This window comes from Gossypium hirsutum, chromosome D06 (assembly GCF_007990345.1).
Source record: "Gossypium hirsutum isolate 1008001.06 chromosome D06, Gossypium_hirsutum_v2.1, whole genome shotgun sequence".
Taxonomy (NCBI): Eukaryota; Viridiplantae; Streptophyta; class Magnoliopsida; order Malvales; family Malvaceae; genus Gossypium; species Gossypium hirsutum.
Window position 1 is genome coordinate 51,695,142 of NC_053442.1, and position 14,464 is coordinate 51,709,605.

Sequence of the window (14,464 nt, forward strand, 5' to 3'; positions counted from 1 at the left end):
AAAATGCAAACAAGAAAGAAAAAATGGGGGGTTTGCTAATAATGATCTAAATTAACGAATAAATTGTAGCTTAAATTGTGAATGCTAAAAAATTGTCAAATTAAAGAGAAAAGATGCTTAGTTATTGACACCTTAATCCACCAAGCACAAGTCCTTCGCGATCTTAAATTATTTTAGTAATCCAATCTAGCAGCAAGGCTAAAAATGCACTTACGAAGTGAATTCCTATCCCAAGTAAATTTAAATTCAATTAGACAACATTCGTAATTGAAATCCTACCTTTAATTATTCTTTGTTGACTAATTAAAAGTTCATTCAGTATTTTAGAGACTTCACCTTGTGTTAATTAAAGAAAATCCTCCAGCGGCTTCCAAAATTAAATCCGTAGTTGCTTCAATTAGCGGCATGCCAATTAATCATCACCAGTTCTAAGTGTAATTAAGAAATTCAGTTACTCAGTTGCACTTAGATGATTATGAGAAAAGTCCTAAATTAAGTAGGTGATCAGTCTAATTGATTTAGAAAAATTCCTTGAACGAAAAAGCAAGCAACTCAAGAATGCCAAATCCAAATTTAAACAAAATAAATCCACAAATTCCTTGTGCTAGGTTTCATAAGTGTCTAACTAAGCTTGGATATTCTAACCACTCATAGCAATTGAAACGAAACAAGAATCAATTGTAATCAGCATAAATTACAAACTGAGTCTTTGGAGAAGAAAATTCCTCCAATCGTCGAGCTTCCCTTCTTCCGATTAGCTGAAATTCTGGACTTCTACTTCAATTGCTTGTTCGGCTTTTGCTGATTCAATTTGAGGCTTTCCCTTTGCTCGGGTGCCACGCATCTCTACTGCTGTATTTTCTCCATTTTCTGACTCCTTTTTCAGCTGCTGGTCATCTCTATTTATGGGATAATAACCTCCAACAATTCAAAATTAAATTTGATCTTATCCCCATTTTCCTAGCTGAACCCATCGCATAAAATTAGCTCCAGCCTACTAGAGTTTTATTTTCAATTAAACTCTTCAAGGCTGAGTTAATTCCTTGATTCAATTGGAGTCGGCCACCGCTAGCAAGAAGGAAATTGAGGGAATTAATAATAATTCCCTTGCTGATTTTGTCGCATGTTCGACCTACTGTACATCCAATTGAGCCAAATTTTGTCCCAATGTTAATTTAATTCCTTCAACCAGCATGTGATCGTCATTCAGTAGCTTATTCATGCAGATTAAATTCCAAATTGAGCCCATACGAACATCCAAATGTCTCTCACCTGCACATGACTTAAAAATTTAACATTAAATTATTGAATTGGAGCAAAAAATACATCATTACGGCATGGGATGTTCTTGATGTAATTTAGACTAATTTAAAATTCAATTGCTCAAAATTTAATCAATAATTTAAATAATTTAGTTGGATAAATCAAGCTCAAAATTGAACTTAACAAACTCCCCCATACTTAAGCTATTGATCGTCCCTAAGCAATCAAGCTGAAAAGATTCAAGAAAAAATTTCAAGAAAATCAAGACTAATCAAGAGTTGTTGCTTCGCCCATGCTTGGGATAAATTTTGAAATAAACAATTTTAGATTTTTGGTTTATTTAAGAGAAAGGAATTTAACATATAATATAAAGGAATTTAATCATGCTTCTTTGATCAATTCTCACCGGAAAGAATAAAATTATTAACACTCTTCACTCATTGTGTTTAGTATAATGCTCTCAAATTGAAATCGACCGTAATTAGCCCCATAGGCTTGCTTGTCCATCTTACCTATAACATAACACATAAAATTCCATAAATATAATTGAGGCTAAATAAAGGTTGTAATGGGGCCGTGGTGATGTTCAATGGACGGGGGGAATTAATTTGGATGGTAAAGCTAGTTCTCTTAGGCTAGTAAAATCATTCGGAAGTCATCAATCTTTCTTGTCTCCTTTTTTCCTTCCTCTTTTCTGTTTTCTTTTTTTTCTATTTTTTTGTTGATTTCTTTTCTTCAAGAATAGCTGACAAATCAGCCCCTTATCGATTCCATTGTCGTATCACCTGATTCAGCCGTTCCACTTCATTTAGTTTAATGAAAAAGGCTGCAATTTACTGATCTTTCCTCAAGAGGATCAGCCTCTTTTTTTTAGCTAAACATCACCCCAAATTGGCAAACATATGACGAAATTATGATGAACTTCCAAACTGAACTAACTAGCCTAAGAAGGTGAGTTGATTCAGGCTTTTGGTTCAATTTCTGGAGGTACATAAAAATTGAGAAATTAAGGCTTCAAATTGGCTAACTAATTGGAATAATGTCAAGGTCGGCTTTTATAAGTAATCGTGGCTTAATTCCTATTGCCCCTTAAATCATATTAATGGAAATCAAATTTATTACTAGCCTTAATAAGATCTAAAGCAAGTTCTAGAGTAATGGATAGTCGATAACAATAATCACACATGAATGAATAATAACCTCTCAAGTTGGCATGGATGTCCCAACTTACGCTCTAGGCTCAAATTCCTCACAAGGACCACATAATTGATCACTTAAGCAGAAAAAATTTTATTATTAACCAAAATCAGTCAATTGAAAAAAAATTTAACCCAACCAATCGACATACAACCACCCCAATCAACTTGAATTCATGAAATACATCTTCATTCTTTTATTTTAATATTTTCCTAAAGAAAATTTAACAAGTCTTATTCATGAAACTTGCTAAAAACAAAACAAGCATCAAATACGTTAGAAAATCAATGAATTAATTCTCCCCCATACTTAATGTTTGCATTGCCCCTAATGCAAAAGAGAATTAAAATTAAAATTTTACTTAATGGAAAGAAACAATAATAATAGAAAAGATAAAAGAAAACTTCCCTGAATATGTGGGTTGCCTCCCACAAGCGCCTTTGTTTTTAAGTCGTTGGCTCGACATTGTAATTCCTCATGGATCCTCAAGATTGATCTCTTCCATCCAAGCTGCTCGCTCCCCTTCATAAAAATGTTTCAGCCTGTGACCATTTACTTTGAAAATTTTATTAGTATCGAGGCTCCGAATTTTGACTACCCATGATGATGCACCTCGATTATTATAAACGGTCCAAGCCATCTTGATTTCAACTTACCGGGAAACAGTTTAAGCTTAGAATTAAATAATAATACCTTTTCCCCTACCTTGAATTCTTTGCGAATCAGCTTTGAGTCACGAAATGCCTTCAACTTACCTTTGTAGATGACCGAATTGTCATATGCCTCTAAGCGCAACTCCTCCAATTGTTACAGCTTCAACTTGCGCTCTTCACCTGCCAAACTATAATCCAAATTTCATTGCTTAACAACCCAAAATGACCTATATTCAAGCTCTACGGGAAGATGACACGCCTTCCCAAAAACAACCCTATAAGGCGACATCCCTATTGGCGTTTTGTAAGCTGTTTGAACAACCCGCAATGCTTCATCTAACCGTTGGCTCCAATCTTTTCTATTAGGTTTCACAATTTTCTCTAAAATTCCCTTAATTTCCTTGTTACTGCTCTCGGCTTGCCCATTGGTTTGAGGGTGATAAGCTGTCGACACTTTGTGGGTGACACCAAATTGTACAACTAAAGCTTTTAAGGTTCTATTACAGAAATGTGTTCCCTTGTCACAGTTCTATTTAAGATGTTGGTCTTAAAACATTGCACCACAGTTCTAGCATCATCGGCCCTAGTTGGAAATGCTTCTACCCATTTTGACAAGTAATCAACATACACAAGAATGTATAGATAACCGAAAGAAGAAGGAAAAGGCCCCATAAATCAATACCCCATACATCAAATATATCACAAACATAAAAATTATGTAATGGCATTTGATTTCTGCTACTTAAATTGCCGGTTTTTTGACATGATGCACAATTTTTACAAAATGCATATAAATCTTTATGAATAGTCGGCCAAAATAACCCACACTCAAGTATTTTATGAGATGTTCTCTTAGGCCCAAAATGTCCTCCACCCTCTCGAGAATGAAAAAAGTTAAGCACCAAATCTATCTCACTATCATCGACACAACGCCTAATTATTTGATCACTACAAAATCACCAAAGGTATGGCTCTTCCCATAAGTAAAATCGGGCTTGACTTCTAATTTTTTCTCTTAAATGTCTAGGTGCATTCATAGGGAACTCTTTAGTCACTAAGTAGTTCACTATGTCGGCATACCATGGCAAAACACTAGACACACTATAAAGTCTCTCATCGGGAAATAAATCACTCGGCTCATCCCTCAAAAATTCAGTCTCTATCCTACTCAAATGATCAGCCATAAGGTTCTCTTTACCTTTCTTACCTTTAATTTCCAAGTCAAATTCCTACAGCAGTAAAATCCATCTAATCAATCTAAGCTTGGCTTCTTTTTTATGCAACAAATATTTAAGAGCACTATGGTCAGAAAATACAACAACTTTGACTCCTAACAAATATGCTCTAAATTTTTCTAAGGAAAAAACTATGGCATAGAGCTCTTTTTCGGTTGTGGTGTAATTGCATTGAGCTGGGTTTAATAGCTCGCTAGCATACCTAATAATATAAGACTCTCTCCTATTTATTTGTCCTAGAGCCGCATCAACAGCCTTATCACTAGCATCACATAAAATCTCAAAGGGTAATGCATAATTCGGTCCTTGAATGATAGGGGCTGTGATCAATTTCAATTTCAATTCATCAAAAGATTTTTTACAATTCTCATTAAATTCGAATGCCACATCCTTACCTAGAAATGCACATAAAGATGACTATATCTGCGAAAAATTCTTGATGAACCGACGGTAAAAACCTACATGACCAAAGAAAGATCGAATTCCTTTCACAGTTCCTGGATAAGGTAGATTTTTAATTACCTCAACTTTGGCTTGGTCGACTTCCAAACCTTTAGCTGAGACGACATGCCCCAATACTACACCCTTTTCAACCATGAGATGACATTTCTCAAAATTCAATATCAGATTAGTCTCAATGCAACGTCTAAGAACTAACACAAGATGATGCAAACATTGATCAAATGAATCACCATAAACAGTAAAGTCATCCATGAAATCCTCCATTAAATGTGAAATAAAATATGAAAAAATGTTCGTTATACCTCTTTGAAAAGTGGCTGGTGCGTTGCATAATCCGAAAGGTATTCTTTTGAAGGCGTAAGTTCCAAACGGGCAAGTGAAGGTGGTCTTTTCTTGATCCTCAAGTGCGATGGGTACCTGTAAATAACCTGAATAGCCATCTAAAAAACAAAAATGTGAGCGACCAGCTAGCCTTTCTAACATTTGACCCATTAATGGGAGTGGGTAGTGGTTTTTTTTAGTGGCTTCGTTCAGTTTCCTATAGTCTATACAAACCCGCCAACCGTTCTGCACTCTTGTGGGAATCTCTAATCCTTCTGTGTTGGTAACTATTGTGATTCCTCCCTTCTTAGGTACAACATGAATTGGACTTACCCATTTTGAATCGGCTATAGGATAAATGACATCAACTTCCAACCATTTTAAAATTTCAATCTTAACTATCTCCACCATTGGTGGATTCAATCGGCGTTGGGGGTCTCTTTTAGGGACTGAATTTGGTTCTAAGGCTATCTTGTGAGTACATAAAGTCATACTAAAGCCCCAAATATCGGCTAGTGTCTAACCGAAGGCTTCTTTATGCTCCCTAAGAACTCTAAGCAGCTTAGATTCTTGCATATCGGTTAAAGCATTCGACACTATCAATGGTAAAGTTTGATTTTCCCCTAAATAAACGCACTTTAAATTTTCGGGCAGCTCTTTTAATTCCAATTTAGGTGGTGAAATCAATGAAGGAATTTGCTTACTAGTCACCGTAAGGTTAGGGAGGATCGGCTTGAAGCGTGTTAATTGAGGCGAGTCTAATGCATAAACCGAATTAATTAAGGAATTAGAAATGATAAATTCATGCTTGTCGATATCAAAAATGCTCTTAGCTAGAACGCTTTTCAACTCGTCCTCATCCCCTAATTCATAGACATCTTGAACAAAATTGTCAATTACATCAAGAGTAAATACGGAATTAATATCAGTGGGATATCTCATAGCATCAAATATATTAAATTTAATTATCTCACCATCAAATTCCATAGTTAAATCCCCTTTATGCACATCAATTTTCGTTTTAGCTGTCTTAAGAAAAGGTCTTTCTAAGAGTAAGGGCACATCAATTGAATTATTGTTAGGTCCCATGTCTAAAACATAAAAATCAGCTGGAAAGACTAACTCATTTACTTGCACTAGAACATCTTCTAAAACACCATCAGGGTAGGCATTACTCCTATTTACAAGTTGAATTATCAGTCCTGTGTCTTTTAATGCACCTAATTGAACCCTATCGTAGATACTCCTAGGCATGACATTTATAGAAGCTCACAAATCAAGCATAGCTCTATCAAGTTTAAGGTCTCCTATCTTACAAGGTATCGAAAACATTCCCGGATCTTTGCATTTAGTTGGGAGTTTCTTTTGAAATACCGCAGATACATTTTCGCCTAAGCTAATTTTCTCATTTCCAAGTACTTTCCTTTTAGATGTGCATAATTGTTTTAAAAACTTAGCATATCTAGGCACTTGTTTAATTGCATCAATCAATGGAATATTAACTTGTACCTTGCGAAAAGTCTCTAGAATTTCGGCATTGACGTCGTCTGACTTTTCCTTCCTCAAACGCTGTGGAAATGGCACCTTCGGCACATAAGACCGAGGTTGGTTATTAGCGTTCTGACTTGCTTGTGCTCGAAGCTCGGGAACCCTTGTTTCCTACTCAAAATTTGCTGTATCGCGTGAAGTAGTAGGCTGTTGTAAACGTGATTTCCCTGCTTCCTTTGGAGCTGCTTGCGATGGTTGTAAATCAGCTTTTGGCAAGGCTAAATTCTCCTCTGCTCTAGCACTAAATTGGACCTTTTTTACCTTAGTTTCGTCTTCCTCGTCGTTGTTTTGGTCTTTCTTTAGTATCGATCTTAACTCCTTCCCATTTCGCAAAGTTATAGCACTGACATTATCCCTCGGATTTGCCACGGGCTGTGATGGTAACCAGTTATTTACCTGTGCATGCAAGTTTCCAAGATTAACGTCGGTCGACGAGGCTCTAGTTTGCAACTGATTCACTACCGATTCCAAAGACTGAAACCTTCCATCAGTTTCCTTCTTCTGGTCAGCCATCATCTTCATCATTTGTTCAAGTATGGTATGGGTCTTGGTTTCAGCACTAAGGTTTTGTTGCTGTGACAAATTATATGATCAAGAATTTTGCTGCTCAAATCCTGGAGGCGTAGCTCGGTTTTGATATCTAAGATTAGGGTGATCTCTCCATCCCTCATTAGAAGTAGCTGAGTATGGATCATACCTCCTCTGATTTGGAAAGACGGCGTTAGCTTCCCCTTCCTATAATGTCAGACACATATCTGTGGTATGTCCTTCTAAACAACAAATGCCACATATTGAAGCTTTTGCAGTACCTCCAGTCATCAACTTACTTACCATAGCTGTTAAATTACCTAATTGAGCCTCCATCATACTCAACTAGCCCTCATCCATTCGTTTACCCAAATCGGATCTCCTGAGACCGAATTGCTATGTATTTTGTGCCATGCTAGCGATCAAATTTTGGGCTTCTCCGGAGTTTTATCAACCAATGCACCTCCACTCGCTGCATCAATCATTCCTCGATCTTGTGGGGCCAACCTCTCATAAAAATATTGCACTAAGAGCTGCTCACTAATCTGATGCTGTGGACAACTCACACATAGCCGTTTAAACCTTTCCCAGTACTCGTATAGTGACTCACCTACCAGCTTCTTAATTCCAAAAATTTCTTACCTAATTGACCCTATCCTTGATGCCAGAAAAAACTTCTCAAGGAAAGCTTTATGTAACCCTGTCCAAGTTGTGAATGAACCTAGCGGCATGTAATATAACAAGGCCTTTGCCAAACTTTGTAACGAGAAAGGGAATGCTCAGAGCTTGATTTTTTCCTCTTCAATGCCATCTGGTTGCATAGTCGAACAAGTTATTATAAATTCATTAATATGACGGTAAGGGTCCTCACCTGGTAGTCCATTGAATTTCGGCAACAAATTCAGAAATCCCGAATTGAGTTTTAATGGCCTATCAAGGGCGAGATAAGTGATAGATGGTGGTTGTGCAGCCAAGTTAGGTGCAGCCAATTGCTTCAAAGTCTGGTTGGCCATGTTTCTATCCTCTAAAACGTTAGGTTCAACGTGGGGGTTGGGATAGTCGGCTTGTCGATCAGTGATGTTAATAGAATCTTTCGATGTTCGTCGTCCGCTTCTTAATAACATATACTATAGGGACTAATCTACCTACATGGACAAAAATAAGAAAACAAAATAAGTTCTGAAAATCAAATAGATTTGACTACGTCGCTTTCCCGGCAACGGCGCCAAAATTTGGTAGCTGTCGTTATAACCACCAGATTAAATCCGTTATTCAACCAACATTAACTGGTAATATAGGGAAAATAGGGAATCGTCCCACAGAGAAGTTCGCATTAAATCTATTTGAAGGTAATTGTAATTAAGGTAATATAAAATGCAAACAAAAAAGGAAAAATGGGGGGGTTTGCTAATAATGATCTAAATTAACGAATAAATTGTAGCTTAAATTGTGAATGCTGAAAAATTGTCAAATTAAAGAGAAAAGATGCTTAGTTATTGACACCTTAATCCACCAAGCACAAGTCCTTCGCGATCTTAAATTATTTTAGTAATCCAATCTAGCAGCAAGGCTAAAAATGCACTTACGAAGTGAATTCCTATCCCAAGTAAATTTAAATTCAATTAGACAACATTAGTAATTGAAATCCTACCTTTAATTATTCTTTGTTGACTAATTAAAAGTGCATTCAGTATTTTAGAGACTTCACCTTGTGTTAATTAAAGAAAATCCTCCAGCGACTTCTAAAATTAAATCCGTAGTTGCTTCAATTAGCGGCATGCCAATTAATCATCACCAGTTCTAAGTGTAATTAAGAAATTCGATTACTCAGTTACACTTAGATGATTATGAGAAAAGTCCTAAATTAAGTAGGTGATTAGTCTAATTGATTTAGAAAAATTCCTTGAACGAAAAAGCAAGCAACTCAAGAATGCCAAATCCAAATTTAAACAAAATAAATCCACAAATTCCTTGTGCTAGGTTTCATAAGTGTCTAACTAAGCTTGGATATTCTAACCACTCATAGCAATTGAAACGAAACAAGAATCAATTATAATCAGCATAAATTACAAACTGAGTCTTTGGAGAAGAAAATTCCTCCAATCGTCGAGCTTCCCTTCTTCCGATTAGCTGAAATTATGGACTGCTACTTCAATTGCTTGTTCGGCTTTTGCTGATTCAATTTGAGGCTTTCCTTTGCTCGGGTGCCACGCCTCTCTGCTGTTGTATTTTTCTCTGTTTTTCGACTCCTTTTTCAGCTGCTGGTCATCTCTATTTATGGGATAATAACCTCCAACAATTCAAAATTAAATTTGATCTTATCCCCCCTTTTCCTAGCTGAACCCATTGCATAAAATTAGCTCCAGCCTACTAGAGTTTTATTTTCAATTAAACTCTTCAAGGCTGAGTTAATTTCCTTGATTCAATTGGAGTCGGCCACCGCTAGCAAGAAGGAAATTTAGGGAATTAATAATAATTCCCTTGCTGATTTTGTCACATGTTCGGCCTGCTGTACATCCAATTGAGCCGAATTTTGTCCCAATGTTAATTTAATTCCTTCAACCAGCATGTGATCGTCATTCAGCAGCTTATTCATGCAGATTAAATTCCAAATTGAGCCCATACGGACATCCAAATGTCCCTCACCTGCACATGACTTAAAAATTTAACATTAAATTATTAAATTGGAGCAAAAAATACATCATTACGGCATGGGATGTTCTTGCTGTAATTTAGACTAATTTAAAATTCAATTGCTCAAAATTTAATCAATAATTTAAATAATTTAGTTGGATAAATCAAGCTCAAATTTGAACTTAACACTTGTATGATATTGTTAATATTGCTTTGGCTTCTTCCAAACAACACAATGAAATACAAAAAGCCCAAGCAGTTGAAATAACTCTTTTGGTATCCATCAATGAGTTAGCAACTGGAATAGGAATGAATCAGATTGACACTTTACAACGGCCTGGTGAGACTCGATGGAGTTCCCATTTAAATTCAATTACTAGTTTACTGAAGATGTACAATGCTACTAGCACAGTTCTTGAAAATCTAAAAAATACTACTTCTAACTATTCTCAGCGAGGAGATTCTCATAACACATATAATAGATTGAGATCTTTTGAGTTTATCTTTATTTTGCATATGATGAAAGAAGTTTTAAGGGTTACTGATAACCTTTGTCAAGCTTTGCAATGTCATTCTCAAGATACATTAAATGACATGAGTTTAGTTTTGACAACGAAAGATTTAATTCAAAAGTTGAGAGATGATGGATGGAATGAATAGTTGAAAAATGTGATATCTTTTAGTGAAACTTGGGAGTTGGATTTTCCAGATATGAATGCTCAATACATTGTGGGTCGTAGTCGAAACAAGAAGGCAAATGTTACAGTGGAGCATCATTATCGAGTGGATTTTTTTTTTGCTGCAGTAGATACTCAATTGCAAGAATTGAAAAGCAGGTTTAACGAAAATTTTGTCGAGCTTCTCACTCTTACTATAGCTTTAGATCCCAATGAATTTTTCAAGTTATTTGATATCGATAAAATTTGCATTCTTGTAAACAAGTTCTATCCAGAGTATTTTTCTTAACAAGAGAGAGAATGTCTCTCATATGAGTTAAAGCATTATGAACTTGACGTATGTAAGCATCCTAATTTGAGAAAAATATCAACACTTTCTAAACTTTGTAGAAGCTTAGTTGAGAGTGGAAAGTTAATCTTGTACCCACTCATTGACAGACTGATTCGTCTTATATTAACTCTTTCAGTTTCAACAACATCTTCAGAACGTGCTTTTTCTGCTATGAAGATTGTGAAGACTTGACTTCATAGCAAGATGGAAGATGATTTTTTAAGAAGTTCTTTGGTTGTGTACATTGAGAAAGAAATTGCAGAAAAATTTAATATAAACAAAATAATTGATGATTTTAGTGAGGTCAAGAATCGAAGAGTGCAATTCAAATAAATTTTAAGATTTCTTTCTAGTTTATTTTTATTTATTAAATTATTTTTCTTTAATTAATTTATATTTTTAAATTAATTATTTTTCATTATCTCGGCCCCCCTCTAGAAATTTCGTGGCTTCTCCCCTACTCCCGTATATATATATAAAACCAAACCTCTCTTTATGTATTATATAAATAAACACACCTACCTTTTTAATTTCTCAGCCAATAAAGCTCACCCAGATACACAACAATTAATGCTCTCAGCCTTATCACATCAATTTCAGCAAACAATCACAAGACCATTTACGCTTAAATCAAAATCTCAATGAACTTGTAACAATTAAGCAAGAACGAGCTAAGTTTAGGTGAGAAATTGGAGAAGAGTGATTTTCTTGCAAAAATTAAAGGAATACAGGGTTTGGATGCCAAGAAAAACTAAAAGGTGCATAAAATTTGAGAGAAAAATTTCAATCTTAAATCTAATAATTTTTTAAATTGAAAAAGCATGGAAGGCAATTGGGATGGCAGGTAGCTTTTATAGCCAACTAACTTTTTTTAAAAAATTGGGCTATTTGCCCTCTATGTCCTCTCTTATTTTTCCCTTATTCTAACAACTCCATTTTTAACAACTAGTCTTAAGTTACACATTTAACCTCTACTTTAATCACTATTCCAAATTAGTCTCTAGTAATTTTTATTAATGCCCCAATTATTAATACCATTATTATTTAATTTAATTTAATAATTATTATTTTTACTATTGTTAACTAATTATTTATTTTATCCTATTTCAGCTTCTACAACACAAAACCCAATTTTTCTCTCGAGCCCACAATCTAATACCCAATTCTACTATCCCGATTTTTGGGATGTGACAATTCTTGATAATTGATTAAGTTGTGGATGTCATCTGCAAAATTTGGTTGCTGCTGTAGTGCGGACATCCCAAAAACGACCAGGTGTGTGACTCTAAACTTGAAAATCAGTGCAGTCATGAGAAACTGAAATTGACAGTCGATGTCACACGACCATGTGGGCCACATGGAATGGATAGGTAGGGCACATGGGCCACACAAGCGTGTGGGCCCATTTCGAACGGTTTAGTCGGGTCGAATGTGCGAGTTAGCAAAAATCTATAATTGGTTATGTAATTACGTCAGATGTACGATAAGGTTAATTCGTTATGTATGGTTTTAGATGTAACCATTCTGTGAGCATGTTAGATTTGGGAAATTCGTAGAGCTGTTGTATGTGTAATAGTGTGAGCATGCCTCTATTCTGTAATTTTCAATAAGATTTTGTATGTATTTTTTATTTTCAAAATTTGTATATACTATTAGGGTATATTATTATTATGTCGAGGAGGAAGATTTGACAAACTATGTTTTGTAATTCTAGCAGTTTACTTGCAAAATCTGCTTTTCTGTTCTAGTGGATTTTCGCATTATATATGGCAGCTCGACTGCATAATGATACAGTGGTGCATGACCACTAGTTTGGTGTGTGGGTTGGATGGGTACATAATTACCTTAATTGGTGTGTTGAGTGGGATAAAGATGGTCTGTAGGAGTTGAGGGTAGGATTATTCTGCATGACATTGCATTGTTAAGCATGCTCTGTATCCGAATTTCTGCTCTGATATGTTATCTGTGCATTATGTGAATATCTGTTTTGTTTTGGTTCGTGTCACACACTAGGCTTCTAGCACACCCAATTACTTTATCTTCTCAAGTAATCCTCAAGACTAGGATCGGGCGGCATTTGAAAACTCTTGTTTGGATTCATATAAACAAATTTGTTTTCTTTAAAGGTTTACTTATGTTTTAAAACATAGGTTGTTTATAATTTTTGGGACATTAATATTGAATTTAAAATTTTGTTGGGATTTGGTAAGATAGTTTAATTAAACCACATGCATGACTTTTCTATTATTAAAATTTGATGCTGATTTTCAAAAATTAAATAAGTTGATTTTTCATTGCAAATCAAAACACACAAATGGGTTTTCTAAGAGAGATCTAAGTTAGTGGTATAGATTTTTAAATAAACTTGGTTGCAAACAACTAATGTTTTAGAAGTTGCACGTCTGACAACAGCTAAGTTTACTGAAAGATAAACTAAATAGGTTTTCGTATAAATTACCTTCATTAGAATCAAAAAGGAGTTTAAAATATAAGCAATCTAGGTTAAAGTAGTCAATGTAACCTTCAAGATCTGGTCATAATGTCTAGGTCGGGTTTAGGGTGTTATATTTGGTGGTATTAGAGCCAAGTTCAAAACTCGGGTTGTGGCTTTTGGTTTTAAAAACTTGCATGCATAATTTTAAATTTTAAAGGAAAAGTTTTTGGAATTATGATATGTGTAAATTTTACATAAAATTTACTAAGATGTTGGAAACGTGAATCTAAGGCTCCAATGTCGATCCAAGTAAGATACTTGTACTGTAGCTATTTTAAACAAACTGGTAAATTGTAGAATAAAGATTACTTCACTTTAACTAAAGACTGAGATACTTCTGTTAAACTTTATACTTAAGATATAAAATAACTTAAGCTAATCCTTAGAATTTCTAAACTGTAGATAAGTATAATGAGTACTCGTGGTATACGTGGTCGTGGTACACGAGGGCGTGGTGGGTGATAAATGCGATGAACACCCACATAAGTACATTCTCATCGGCGATGATAATTGCTCAAGATGAGGATATTTGGTAGCAAGTACATGTGTTAAGTTGCTACATTTTTTCTTCTTTCATGATGCAACAAGCATTTTTCTTGGCCTTACTCCTTTAATGTTTACTTTTTTTAAAAAAGGAGACATTGAACTTCTTGCATTATCTGACACTACTTTATTTGGATTAGAAGACCGTGCAATTATACTGATTTTCTTATTGAATTTTTGCTTGTTTTGTTTTTCTAGTGGTAGGTTTCCTTATTGGTCTTATGCAAAGGGAATTTTAACCATACAATGGAGCATCTAAACTTTTTTTTCAGGTTTTCCATTTTACAAAAATAGCTAAAGGGACTAAAACTAAAGATTACTTAAATAATTTGTAGAAATATCTATTACGATTTGGTTTGATAATTATATACGTTGAGTTATGGTTTCTATAATATTTTTTCTTTTAGGCCTTTACATAAATTTCTCTTCATATTTTGTGATGAATTTGAATCGATTTGGTGTTTGATTGAAATTCTATAACTTTGTATGAAAATCAAATTTCAAGGTTTGTGTTTTGATGAATCAAGAATTGAGTTTCCTTTTAAGATAGTTTCAATTTCAACTTCAATTTACTCTCA

The 14,464-nt window shown here is 34.8% G+C and overlaps 1 long non-coding RNA gene across 1 annotated transcript; it reads right to left on the minus strand.

Moving 5' to 3' along the window:
* Positions 1 to 552: 552 nt before the first annotated feature.
* LOC121218352 (uncharacterized) lies at positions 553 to 9,633 on the minus strand. Its single transcript, XR_005914597.1, has 2 exons — positions 9,282 to 9,633; positions 553 to 8,352 (listed from the first exon to the last, which is right to left on the minus strand). It is a non-coding gene; the product is annotated as an uncharacterized lncRNA (long non-coding RNA).
* Positions 9,634 to 14,464: the final 4,831 nt, after the last annotated feature.